Below are 13865 nucleotides of genomic sequence, written 5' to 3'. Positions count from 1 at the left end.
TATGATTAAATAAGGCATCCTTCCAAACATCACACAAGACTGGAACACAATTCTACATTTGTAAACGCATAAATAGCTCAGCCGTATATTAAGTCTGTGACTTTAAGAAAGTTCCTTCCGTTTTCTGTATCTTCAGAAGGTGGATTAGAACTGTTGAGAGGCGTAAACTTGGAAATGTGTGTTAGAAGGGTTGGTACCTAGAGCTAAATAAATGTCAGCAAATATTTGTGTGCGCATTTGACCTCTTTGGGGAGACTTGCGAATAGAGTAAAGAAAATCTTGTTGGGAATGGTACGTCACTACTGCAAAACCCGAGCTCTGGAGACTAAGGCAGAAAGGTTCTCAGGAGCTTGAATCCAGCCTAGCCTGCAGTGAGAGATGCTGTCAAGAAAGAAAAGGGAAGAAGGGGAGGAAGAGAGGAAGGAAGAGAGAAGAGAAACAAATGACTCAGAATCGGAATTTGGCCTTCACCCTGCCCCCCCCATGTTTAGTTGTTTTTCTTTTTTTTGTTTGTTTTTTAGAATTACAGTATAATTTGTAACTTCATGGGCTTCTGCTCTCCCCAACTTGTGTTCAAGCAGAAACTCACAAATGACAGTCGTGCCCACAGAGCTTAGCACACCGCTCTATGGGGAGCCGTCCGCATTCCCAGGCCTGCCAGCTGCGGCTCCCTGGCGGGAGCGCGGGGTTTTCGTCTGGGAGAGGCGGTGGCATCACGCCGCCTCGCGTCCGCGCCCGCCTCCGCTCCTGCGCTCTCCTGCCGGGCCGCCCTGCGCCTCGTCCCGCCGCCCGCCCTTCAGAGCGTGCGAGCCTGGCGCAGGAGGCGGGCTCTGCGCTCACCGGCCTCGCCTCCGCAGCCGGAGGGAGGGAGGGAGGAGGCGGGAAGGCGGGCGGGGGCGGGGGAGGAGGCGGGACTACGGCGGGCCGTAGCTGGCGCCGAGCGCGGTGGGAGAGCAGCGGGTACCCGGCAGGCTTGGCTGGCGGCCTCTGCCCGCACCTCGGCGCCGCAGCCCCGCGTCTCTCTCGCCCTTGGCTTCGACTCTGCGGCCGGGGACTTAGAGGAGCCGGCGGGAACCCTGGATCACTGGTACGTTGGACGGGGACCGCCACTCCTTCTGCAACCTTTTGTGCTGCAGAGGTGGCGGTGGTGATGGGTGGAGTACGCGCGTGAATGTGGGTGCCCCAGTCAGCGAGCCACTGTGCCAGCCCCAGGCACGGCGCCGCCCCTTCCTCCTCGCCTCGTGTCCCGGCTGGGGGAGCGGTGTATGTGTGTGTGTGTGTGTGTGTGTGTGCAGCGCAGGGAAGCCCCGGGCGCGCCGGCCTGCTGGGTGGCTGGCATTGCAGCCTCGGTGGCCACCGGCTTCGAGGGGGGCCGGTCCCCGATCTCCAGTGCGGATGGCAGACTGGGGTCTGGAGACTGGGGTGGGGCCCGCGCGGGGTGCAAGAGCCCGCAGCTTCCTGGCACAGGGGTGGGGCCGGCGACGCCGGGAGTGTGCAGCGCGTGTGAGTGTGCGGGGGCGTGCGCCCCGTGTGCGCGCGGCGGGCGGGCGAGCGAGCGGACGAGCGGGCGTGCGCTCGCCGCCAACGTGCGGTGCGGGGAGACTCTGCGACCCGGAGCGGCGCTCCAGCGGTGCCGAGGTGCGGAAGTCTGGGTACGTTGGCGCATGCCACCTCGGCTGCTAGCGGTGCCCGCAGCGCCAGGCCCAGGGAGGCCCATTGAGAAGTAGCTCTTGCCCTGCTTGTCGCGCCTCTGTCCCCAACGGTGTGCGGGCTACTACTGCGGGGGCCAGATAACGCTTGGCGGGAGCCCAGACGACCTTATCGCGCCCGCCCTGTGCGCGCTGCACCCCGCGGGCGAGGCCGAGACCGGCGTGGCGGGGAACGGTCGGGCCATCCGGCGGTGGCGTCTGTGGACTGTGGATCGCGGCCCGGTGCTGGCCCGAAACTCCCGCGACAGATGTCTCGGGCACTGCCGCTCTCGCCCCACCTGTCGCGGGTGGACTTTGGGGCGGTTGGGAACCGTAGAAAAGGGCGTCTGGTGGCGGGCAGCGGACAGACCTTGAGAAGCAGCCCATTGTGAAGCTGCCAAAGTCGCTCTAGTGGTGGAATCTGCAAATCTCGGCCACAAGGCCAGAAAGGAGCCCGGGTCGCGGAGGGAACGACGGCCGCGTGCTTCCCCTCCCTGGCAAGTGTCTGGCTCGCTAGAGACTCCAGGGCTCTCCTCCCACGCCGCTTTGCTCCGGGTGGGCTCTCGATCTCTGCAAAGCAGGGATTTGCGCGCGCGTGTGTGTCTGTGTGTAAGTGTGTGTGTGTCTAAGTGTGTGTATGTGTGCGCGCGCGGGCGCGGGCGTGTGCGAGGCTGGGAGACACGGAACACTGGAGCTGAACTTTTTCATCCTTTGAAAAGGAGTAAGAATGGAAACGGCAACATTGCACATTGTTAGCTGCTTCTAGCAGGGAGAGCAGATCCTGGAGAAGATCTCCGAGGTTTCTAAACTTCGTTTTATGTTGATTTTCCTCTAGAAAGCCACTCTGAAATTGACAGTGGCGAGGTACTTTATGGTGGTACAACAATGTAGGCACTAGGGATTGCCACCCCTTCACAAAGTTTATTTTCGCAATTAGTTCAAAACACAGTTATTATCCAGGATGCTTTGGGTCATAGTGTGTGCTTACTTTCTTTTAATGAATGGAGGTTCCGCTGATTTTTTTTTAATGGTACCTTGGATTATAAACAAAATAGAGAGGATGAAATGTAAGCGTTCATGAATGGGCATGAAGACCACTTAACTTTGGTAAGAGCTGGTGCATAGATTGTGTTTTTGGTATGTTCATTTAATTGTAAATGGGACACTTAGCAATAAATCTCCCAGGGTGTAAGGTATACCCACCGGCATTACTGACAGTCAGTTAGCTAACATTATGTGCTCCATGTTTTCGAAGAGTACCTTAACATTAAGTCTTTTTTTAAATTTATGTATTTATAAAAGATTTCTGTCTCATCCCCTCCACTGCCTCCCATTTCCCCCCCCTCCCAATCAAGTCCCCCTCCCTCGTCAGCCCAAAGAGCAATCAGGGTTCCCTGACCTGTGGGAAGTCCAAGGACCACCCAGGTCTAGTAAGGTGAGCATCCAAACTGCCTAGGCTCCCCCAAAGCCAGTACGTGCAGTAGGATCAAAAACCCATTGCCATTGTTCTTGAGTTCTCAGTAGGCATCCTCCTGAATATTAACCTTCATCAGGTGATGAAAGGAGACAGAGACAGAGACCCACATTGGAGCACCGGACAGAAATCTTAACATTAAGTCTTAAAAGTAATTGGTGTGATGAGAACAGTCATTTACAGGTGCTATTTAATGTTTTGTTTCCTCATTTGAAGTCTTGGTTATTTTCTCAATGAGTACCCAGTTTTCAGCTTTGCTTTGGAACTTGCATCATCTCCACCATAGACTTCTGTCCCCCTGTGGCTCTGCTTCCAGAAGAGGGAGGATTCTTGTAAAGACTTCGTGTAGACTTGTGGTTTCAGCTATTGTCAGACATGTTTAGGGGGAAGCTGAATATGGTGTAGTAACGTGGGTTTGATTTTAACTAGCAGAGGTAGAAACAAAATGAGTGCCGGGCACTTTAAGGGAGTTGCTATTAAGAGAACTGATACTAGAAAGAGGAACACATTTATGTCTTACTGAACCAATTAGGGGTCACCTTACCATGCTGGGAAGGTTGATGGTTTGTTGGTAAGGTCAAAGAAGACCTGTAAAAAGTCACACCGTACTTACTAACTGCCCTTCCAAACCCTTCGTGGTTTAATTTTACAAACTGGGGAAAGATAGGAAGGTCGGAAGTGGTCTCCATGGTAAGAGCCCATGGCTTCGGCTAAGCATTTTCTTTTCCACTTATTGCTGCAATCTGGCAGCTGAACCATTTTATTTTTGTTCAGTGTTTTTCTACTTGAAGAATGTTTTGGTCCCTTATTTATTTTAGAGTAGGCTTTGAGAGCAGAAAAACATTTTGCTTATGAAGCATTTTCACTACTTGAACTAGAATTACCCCTGCTCCAGGGTCTCTCCTCAAAGTCCCAGGTTTTGGGTGAATTAAAACTCATCACTTCATACTCTACTTTTTTCTCCTATGAAATTCTGTCTTGTCCCAATATCATCTTTAATTAGTAGTGGAATTTATTAAAATGTATGGTGCCTCCAGATATATATAATATATTGTGTTAAAATTTGCCATTTTTCTTGATATTTAGTTAGTTGATGTGGTTGATGCCTCAAGTATAGCAATTTAGGATTTAAGAGTAGAGCATTTGTTTAGAACTGAACATTTCCACTTTCTTTGCTTTGTGGGAAGAAGAAAACTTTGGGGTTGCTGGCGTTGTTCCCATTTGCTGTTGCACGGATGAATTTTGTGTTTCCTGACGTTATGCTTGCTCCCCTGCTTCTATGTACTCAAGAAATATTATTGAGTGGCCTGATACGTCATTGAGTGAATGACTGGGTGGATGCACCTTCCAAAGTCCACATCTTTTCCTTTATAAAGCCCTTACCTTTTTACTGCTTTGTATGATTCTGGGATAGGGTAGCAATATGTTTCTCATCCGATGATATTTGAAGGTCCAAGAGGTTCCACAGATAGTTATGCCAGGGTAGGAACTGTGAACCGACGTGTTTCTTTTTGAAGGGCTTTATTATACTCACTGTAATGATACATATCATTTACCAGTTCGTGTTGGAAACTTTCTGCACTTGTGGAGCCTTCTTGCTGTCAGTGTTGGATGTCTTTCCCTCTTCCTCACTTGTGACTTCCCTGCCAACAGTAGTTGGCTGCACTTGGTGATGTTTAAGTTTCCTGTCCACATAGTTTACGGAGCAATGTCATGGAGCTTTCTGTTTGTTTCAGCTCTCGCTATTGGAAACATTGTATCTTCAAGCTTTAGGTTTATTGACTTTAGTCTGTTTTTTTCTATGCCTTTTTTCCTCCTGTCCTAAGAATTAGTAAACAGTCTTTTCTATTCAAAGTACAAGCCTTCAAATGCCGAGATAAAACCAGCGTCATTTTTGTTTTTAGGATGTATAGATTTTTAAAGTATTCTAAAAATGGATGATTTTATTTGAGAGTTATATTTTTGGGGTTGCTTAAAGCTTTTAATCTCTGTTTTGGGAGTTGGTAGTGAAACCTTTGCTTTAATTCTGTAGTGGGTAGCTCTATATGTCTCAAAGTAGGTATGTAACTACACTATTTCTTGGCTCTGTTGTACTTTTTTTGTGTCTCTTTCTTCACTGTATCATTTCTCCCTTCCTGGTGCCTGTGTCTAGCTGATACTCAGTTACACACAAATAGCAATGTCAGGACCAAAAATGAGGACCAGGCAGATGCTTCTATACTTGGCTCACCTTGGGTCACTGCTGAGGGATCTGTTCTATTTTTGACTTGGCAGTGGCAGACTAGGGATAATCAGTCACTACACTTTGCTCATTATGAAATTAGAGACCGTTTCCTAGACTTCATCATGAGCTCAGTGATGTTTGATAGTTGCTTTAAGGTTCTTCTGCTTACAGTTTTAGACTGAGGGTTTAACCAGGTCTTTCTATTGGTGTTAAAAAATATTCGGAAGTATAAATATTGTTCTAGTGCTTCTAAACGCTTGGAAAGAATATGCCACCAAATACCTGGCATAAATTATGTGACAGTTGAAAGGAAATTTAAAACTTTCTTTATTCAAAATTAAGGCATCATCTAAGGCAGACAAAAGGCATTCGCATTTTTCTAATGTTTCCTTTTGCTTTTCAATCTAAGTTTGTAAGACTCTATATCAGATTTCTCTCACTTTATAAGTAGTGTTGCCCTGGCATCCAACTGTAGAATAGCGAGTAGCTTGCAAATATTGTTGGAGATTTTTTTCCTGCCATACTATTTATCTTCCTTAGGATTACTGTTGCTGTGGTGAAACACCATAACCAAAGCAACTTGGGGACAAAAGGGTTCATTTGGCTTAAACGTCTACATCTTAGTCCATTCCATGGGAACACAAGCAGGACTAGAGTCTGGAAGCAGGAAGTGATGCAGAGGACTTGGAGGAGTGCTGCTTGTTAGCTTGCTCCTCATGGCTTGTTCAGCTTGCTTCTTTTTTATAGACCTCAGGCCCACCAGGCCAGGAATGGTACCGCCCACAATGGAGTGGGTCATCTCCCATCAATCACTAAGAAAATCCACGACTGACTTTTCTACAACTTGATAAACAGATCTAGCATAATACATATATTTTTTAAAATATTTATCGTGTGTGTGTGTGTGTGTGTGTGTGTGAGAGAGAGAGAGAGAGAGAGAGAGAGAGAGAGAGAGAGAGAGAGAGTGTGTTAGTTCTGAGGATTGAACACAGGTTGTCTCTGTTTTCATACTGTAAAATCCTAACATTTAAAAAGTTTGACGTCACCTTGGAACTAGTAATAAAACCGTTTCCCTCCCATCTTTACACCAAGGAAGTAATGCAACATTTATATGAAGTACCTTTTGAAACAGAGTAGGATTGCACCCACAGAAATGAATGAATGCATGCTTTCACGTGCATGATTATTGTGTGTATTGCTGTGCTTACACAGAAGTTTGAGGATGGGAAGAGGGTCTTGGAGCCAGGCTAGTTGGTATGCAGATTCATGCACTACTCTCAAGTAGGGATACTTAACTGAATACTTCACGGTGGGATTAATAATACTTTCTTTAAGGGGTAAAGATTATATCACATAAAGTATGTCTTTTGACATAGAAAACATAAAAAATGGTTTCTTTTTAAGTCCCATCCCCTGTCACAAATCTATTTACTTAATATATCAGTGTGTATTTCCTAACAACATTCTGTAAACTCTTTGAGGGGTAAATATGTGAAGCAAATATTTTTATCCTTAGGAAGCAGGTTTTGTTTCACTGATCTTCAGCTTCTGTTAAGACCACGGGCCTCATTGGAAAGGGAGGTCCTAGTCTTAATTACGTAGATTGCTTGTTTGCTAATTGTACACATGGTTAGTGGTAAAAATAAATTAAATAGAACATGTCCGATCTCCACATGGCTGGTAGCATCAAGGTTCTTATCATGATGGTTTTGCTGTATTAGCCATTTCTGGATATTAAACAAAATTCCTTGAGTTCAGTAAATTATCTATTTCCTTTGGTTGAAACTCCTCTGTGCTGGGAGGAAAATAACAACCTAGCAGTTCTTGGCCTGTTTCATTTGCTTTGGTCTTTAGTCTGAGAACATGTTGTATAGCACATTGCTACATTTCCCGACTTCACACAGCTATGTAGATAAAATGAATCCTCGCCACTCGTAGGAGCTCCCACCTACCTTATGTTGAGCACAACCTTGAAAACTCAGCAACCTCTGAAGCCTCTACACATTGAAAAGGACTTTGGGGAAGCTTTTGTTTTGGTTTTCGTTGTCTTAACAAATCAATCCAGTTAACTGGGGATACAAGAGATAAAGATAGTTCCCTTTAATTCCCATGGTGAGAGGGGGATGATGTTGAAGACCCGCTCGAGACCTTGAGTATGTTGCTTTGTTTGTCTTACTAAAAGTGTTTTCTGATCAGGGAGGTGCCTCAATGGGCGAAATGCCTGTTGTGCAAATCTGAGGACCTGTTTGTTCCCTAGCATCTACATAAAAGCTAGACATGGCAGTGCACTTTTAAAACCCCAGTTCTTGGCAGAGACAGGAGAGCCCAGTGACTGCTTGGCTAGTAGCCGAGCTAAATTGATGGTCTGTCAATTTAGTGAGAGACTCCATCTCACAAAATAAAATCAGGACTTATGAGGATGGCTCAGTGGCAGAGTTCTTGCTTAAGATGTTCAAGGTCCTGGGTTTACTTCCCAGTACCAATATAAATAAGGTTGAGTAGAAAAGAAGAAGATAGTCCCTGATGTTGACCTCTGGCTTCCACATGTGCATGTATGGTTGTATGTGCATGTATAAATGCACGTGCACATACACACACAGATACAGACAGACAGACAGACAGACACACACACACACAAATACACACACGCTATCAAGAGCCTTCCAGTCATTTGCCTCAAACAATCTAACAAAAGATACTTTTATTGTTGCTATTTTAGAATTCAAATGAGTAGACACCAAAATTAATTGTATAATAATGGATCACACATCTGTTAAGGGCTTGCAGCCTGAGTTCCCTCAATCCATATAACCTGTGTTCGAGAGGGACAGGGGTATGAATGGCCTCATTTTAGAGATTGTTGTTTATGCACAGGAGGGAGAGTTCTTCGCAAGGCCACAGCTAAGATCCACTTTTTGTGCCTACCTGAGCATTGCTTTTTCCCCTATACAGTCTTCTGAACACATCAGTGGGAATGGAGTGGGTACAATTATCATTTAAGCCTTTAGTGTTTTATGTGTTTTTATTTAACCTAGTTAAATACTCTTAGTTTGTAGGTAGAGTTTACACAGCATAACATAGGGGAACAAGTACCATAAGATGTTTTTTGAGTACTCATTTAGCCAGAATAACTCAAAACAACTTTTTAATTGAATTAATTAGTTACAGTGTCTCATATACCCTGTACCAAACATTTTAGTACCTCCTGTGACTTTCATTCTGTTTTGCAGTTAGAATTAATATAATTGCTTTATAAATTGTGTTACTCATTAAATTACAGGCTTATTTTTGTGTCTCATGTTTAGTATCTGGAGTAGAACAGAAAAATTATTATGCCTGTGCTCCCTTGGGACTCTTTGGAAGTTGCACAGTGACATCATCTGGGATTTAGTCCGGTAAGTTATATTTTGTTGTTTCTGTTTGTTAACCATTAAATGAGCATAATGTCATGGTGTCTGTTAAAGATTACATAGGTGAACATGTGAAAATGGTGTCCATGTATTTTTACAGCTGTGTGTCACAGTCATAAGACTCATGGTTGGGATTGAGATTATGATTGTCGCATGCTAAAATTTTTTGAAATGTTTAGTGCTTTTATATGTTTTCCTTTTTGTGAAATTCCTAGAAGATATGGGAGGTCTTAAGGAATAGTATTTCAGAATATATGGTAGAAAGAGTTGCTTAACTCTTTAAAACTCTGAGGGATATTTTAATAAAAAAAAGAATTTCCAAAAACTGCTGAAGTAAGTCTCAATACATTCTGTTTATGTGTTTTCATAAGTAATGGTGGCTGAAGGAGAATTACTTTCACATAGTTGTAATTGGCTGCACACGTGAGTCCTCTCTATTTTACCGTACTATGAGTAACTTAAAAGTATGCAATACTTTATCATCTTTTAGTTTCCCTTCCCCCAGGCCTGTGTTTATGCTCACATTGTTGTTCGTGTGATTTCAAGTCTGATGGGGAATGATTTAAAATAGCCTTGTAGCTCTTTAGCATTTTCAGAACTATATTAATGTGAGTGGCTGCTCTTTGAATCCTTGTGGTTTCTTGCTTTGACTTAGAGGTCATTGTGTCTGCAGAAGGCAGTTTCGTACTCAGTGATCACCGAATGGTCAGCAACTGGAGAATGATTTAAAAGGATAATGGGGGAGTGTGCTGGCATTAAGTAGATGGATGGATCATATTTCATCCATTGAATGCGCACGAAAGATTTCATTTTTAATTTTGTGTATTTGTTTATGTCTGTCTGTGGGTTTGTACATGTGATTGGCTTTCAGAGGCCGGAAGAGTGCCTTGAATCCCCTTGGAGTTGGAGTTAAAGGTGGTTGAGAGCCAACCAACATAGATACTGGGAGCAAACTTGGGTCCTCTTCGAGGGCTGTAAATGCTTTTACCTGATGAGATAGCTCTCCAGCTTCCAAGATGCACTTTAAAAAACTGAAAGCACTACTAAAATATCTAGTCTTTAGGAAGGGAGGTAATTTAGAAATTCCCAGCACATTTAGAAAGAATACAGTCACCAGCCCACCCAGCTAAAGTAGACTAGAAGAAATGGGCAGGAGGCTCGGGGAGACATGTGCATGGCTCTCTGTATGTATCTGTGTGTACATAGTGTTCATTTATACTGTTTCTATGTACACTGTTTGTATTTTCTTTAAAATAAAGTAGCAATCTAGCAGAGCTACAAAAGGTGAATTTACTGTGGGATAATGCTCTTGTACACTGTAAAAAATCTGTCACTCATATTGGTTTAATAAAACACTGATTGGCCAGTAGCCAGGCAGGAAGTATAGGCAGGGTGACCAGACTAAGAGAATTGTGGGAAGAGAAAAAGGCAGAGACACCGTCACCAGCCAGAGGCAGAGGAAGCCAAATGAGAATGCTGCACTGAGGAAAGGCACTATAGCACATGCCTAAAAATAGATAAGAATTATGGAATAATTTAAGTTGTAAGAGCTAGTTGATAGTAAGCCTGAGCTAATGGGCCAAACAGTTTATAATGAATATAAGCCTCTGTGTGTTTCCTTGGTAGTGAACAGCTAGCTGTGGGACTGGGTGGGACAGAAACTTCCTTCTAAATGAAGTAATTCAGCTTGGGGGATGTTATCACTGAAGGTGGTCAGACACACACAGGCTAACTGCTGAGTTTTCCTTTTGACTGAGACTATGTAGCCAAGAAATTATAATGTTTTGGAGAATCATATAAAACATGGCCCTACATTACCATCTTGCTTTTAATTTCAGGGTTGAAGAATAACTTGCACATAATAAAATTGATTTGAGTGTAGCTTGAAAGTTTCATTTGTAGTATGTTTCTTCTCTCCATCCTAACTTCTCTACCAGTCAGTGATTAATTTCTGGCCTAATTATCTTGCATTTTCCAGAATGCCACATAAATGAAATCAAATGGTATATAGTGTTTCTACCAACTTATTTCACTTGTTGGGTTCTTAGTTTTACAATGTTCCTTGCTGAATGGTGTTCCATTGTTTCTTGGACTGATGTTTGGACTCTTGCCAGGTCTTGATAAGCATGAATGATGCTGTTGTAATTATGTTCGTGTCTTAGTCTGTACGTATATTTTCACATTTTCTGTGGTAACTACCTGAGAGTGAGGTAGTTGAATTATTTAACAAGCATTTATTCATCTTTACAAGCAATGCTAAACTGTTACTCAATATACTGCTGAGTAACTAATATACCAGAGTGCAGTCAGGTGAACTCAAATCTCATTCACCATAGATTTATTTAATTTTATATCCAGTTTTAGTTAGTTTGATTAGCAGATTTTTTTTTGGCCTTCAGTATATTAAAAGGAGTAAATTTGAAGGCTTCAGGGATAATGACTGTAAGACAGATTATCTCCATCCGAGTGACTTAAAGAGGCAGAAATTAGAAGAGTGGAATTTTTCTGGCATGTACAGTGTGGCAACCTTTGTGTATATTAAAATTACCTGGTGGTTTCGCTGTTGTTACTCATTTTTAAACTACTTTTTTTTTTAAAAAAAAAGAGATTTATTTTTATTTTATGTGTCCATGTGTTTTATCTGTATAAATGTATGTACACCTATGCTTGCTTAGAATGCCCTCAGCACAGAGGAGGGCATCTGAGCTCCTGGGCCTGGAGTTAAAGATGGTTGTGCACAGCCATGTGGATGCTGAGATCAAAGCCCAGACTTTAGGCCGCTTGTCTCTATTCCAGCAGTGGAGGTAAAACAGGCAAAGTGCTAAGATCAAATGGACCAATGAGCTCTTAGTCATGCTTAGGAGTCCTCATCTGCCAGAGGACGACTCTGCTCCGCTCTGTTCATTTCAGGTCCCTCTTGAGAAGGATTTTTGTTAACATGGTGACGTTTTTGTTTTATGTATTTAAGACAATCATATCTCCTTTTACATTGTATTGCTAAATGTTGCTAAACACAATAAAATGTATGAAGCAGCATTTAGATTACTCAGGTGAATTTTTTTAGTTAACCCCAACTTTAAAAAATCAAGAAAATAAAAAGTTGGGTTTTTGTTTTTAGAAAAATAATTGTGAGGCTTGGGAAATGGTCCAGTCAGTAAAGTGATTGCTGCACAAACACGAGGACCTGAATCCAATTACAGATTTGTAATCTGTCTTTGGGAGGACAGGGAGAGGTAGATCCCTGGGACTCTTTGGCCATTCTTGCTAGCCTACTCCAGGAGTATCAGGGTTATGGGAGTCTGTCTGTAAAAACCAACCAACCAACCAGTAAACTAAAACAAACCAAAAAAGTCACAAGGAGGATGGCTCTTAGAAATAATACCATAGATGTGTCCTCTTGATGTCCGCATGCATGAGCATGCATTTATATGCACATTTATATACATGAACACGGCTCTCTATCACCATCTCTTAGACATACACACTCACACACCTTTTTGTATAGCATTTATGAAAGGTATGAGTTATTTTCAGATCAGTTCTAAGAAGCCAGGACATTTGTGTTATATCTTCAGAACATTACTCCTTTTTAATAGGAAATATACACAATTTTTAATAGGAAATAAGGTTTCTTGGAGAGCGTTAGAAATGTACACATTGCATTCAGATTGTGGTCTTCTGGCAGCTCATGTAGGTGCCTGGAGAATCTCCGATGCATGTGTTGTCAGCCAGGATTCAAGTTGGGGTGAGACATACTAATGCTCACTGCCTTTAACATGTGCATTCTGCATATTTTTGTAGTATATATAAACATTTTCCCCATTTGTTGAAGGAAATTGGATACTTAGTTTATAAGTCTGTGCAAGAAATGTCTGTTGGCAGTGAAAATACCTGAGTTGAGGTCAAGACTAGAAGCCATGCCTATTTTATTTATCTTTTCCCTTTGGAAAAGGCAAGCACGCTATCTTCTTAGCTCACATTTGTCTTTTCTTAAGCAACTCTTACTTATAAGAAATGAGAGTAGAAACACAATACTCTCCTGGTGAACGTGTATAGATTGTACTTTATACAAGTCTTTACATTAGCTTTTGGTTATATAAAATAATTTATTCTCCTTGTGAAAAAGATGGGAATATTTTATGTAAAGCTTTGTGGTAGTTGCTATAAAAATTTACAAAGCATATGTTCTTTGACTCAGCATTTTAGTTTTGGAATTTCTTGCAAAATTAGACTCCCTCTCTCTCTCCCTCTCCCTCAGACATGGGTGTGTCTGTGTTCCTGCAGTATACATTAAGTAAACACCTACTCTCATAATTGTGACTGTAGGGAATAAGGGAGAATACAGTTAAATATCAATATGAGTTTCCTCTATTGCACTGATAGGGGATGAAGAGAGATTTTGATTTTAATAGAAATGTGAACATGAATTATTTGAATTGAACATCTTTCAGTCTGCATGGATAGTTGACTGAGGTTTCTATTCTACCCAGTTCCTGCAGTCGTTAAGTCCCAAAGAAATGCACAGAGGTCTACATTAATTATAAACCGATTGACCTATTAGCTCAGGCTTCTTATTAACTCTTATAACTTATATTAGCCCATAATACTTGTCTTTGTTAGCCTTTGCTTGGTACCTTTTTCTGCAAGGCAGTCACATCTTACTTGCTCTATGTCTGGCCTTCTCTCTGTTTTGGAGACAACTGCAGACTGAGCTTTCCTCTTCCCAGAATTCTCCTGTTCTCTGTGCCCTGCCTCTACTTCCTGCCTGGTTGCCCTGCTTATACTTCCTGCCTGGCTACTGGCCAATCAGCATTTTATTAAACAAGTGTAAGAAACAAATCTTTACAGGGTAAAACCATTGTCCCACAGCAATGGATTACTTTTAGACGTTTCAAAAATAATAAAATAATCAAATCAGGCTGGAGAGGAATGGAAAGTATCTGGGTGAGTAAAGTATCTATGGAAATGTCTGTGGACTAAGGATATTTGAGGATCTCTGCAGTTCCTTAAGGAAATGGAAAAGATGGTGCTCAGACCTGTAGCATGGAGGGTGGTGCTCCAGACCTGTA

At 42.9% G+C, this 13865-nt stretch overlaps 1 protein-coding gene across 2 annotated transcripts in view; it reads left to right on the top strand.

Moving 5' to 3' along the window:
• Nucleotides 1-927: 927 nt before the first annotated feature.
• Nucleotides 928-13865, top strand: part of LG4H5orf30 (linkage group 4 C5orf30 homolog) — a 21355-nt gene continuing 8417 nt past the window's right edge. Inside the window, exons 1-2 of one of the 2 annotated variants that reach the window (XM_005361343.3) lie at nucleotides 928-1087; nucleotides 8692-8781. The gene's annotated coding sequence lies outside the window, so the exon portion shown is untranslated. Of the gene's footprint in view, nucleotides 1088-1578; nucleotides 1653-8691; nucleotides 8782-13865 lie in introns of those variants that run through there. The other variant, XM_026786379.1, reaches the window with a different exon arrangement.

The sequence above is a fragment of the Microtus ochrogaster genome, linkage group LG4 (genome assembly GCF_000317375.1).
Source record: "Microtus ochrogaster isolate Prairie Vole_2 linkage group LG4, MicOch1.0, whole genome shotgun sequence".
Lineage (NCBI taxonomy): Eukaryota > Metazoa > Chordata > Mammalia > Rodentia > Cricetidae > Microtus > Microtus ochrogaster.
Note: the sequence above shows the minus strand (reverse complement) of the source record. Positions and strands in the feature narration are given on the sequence as shown.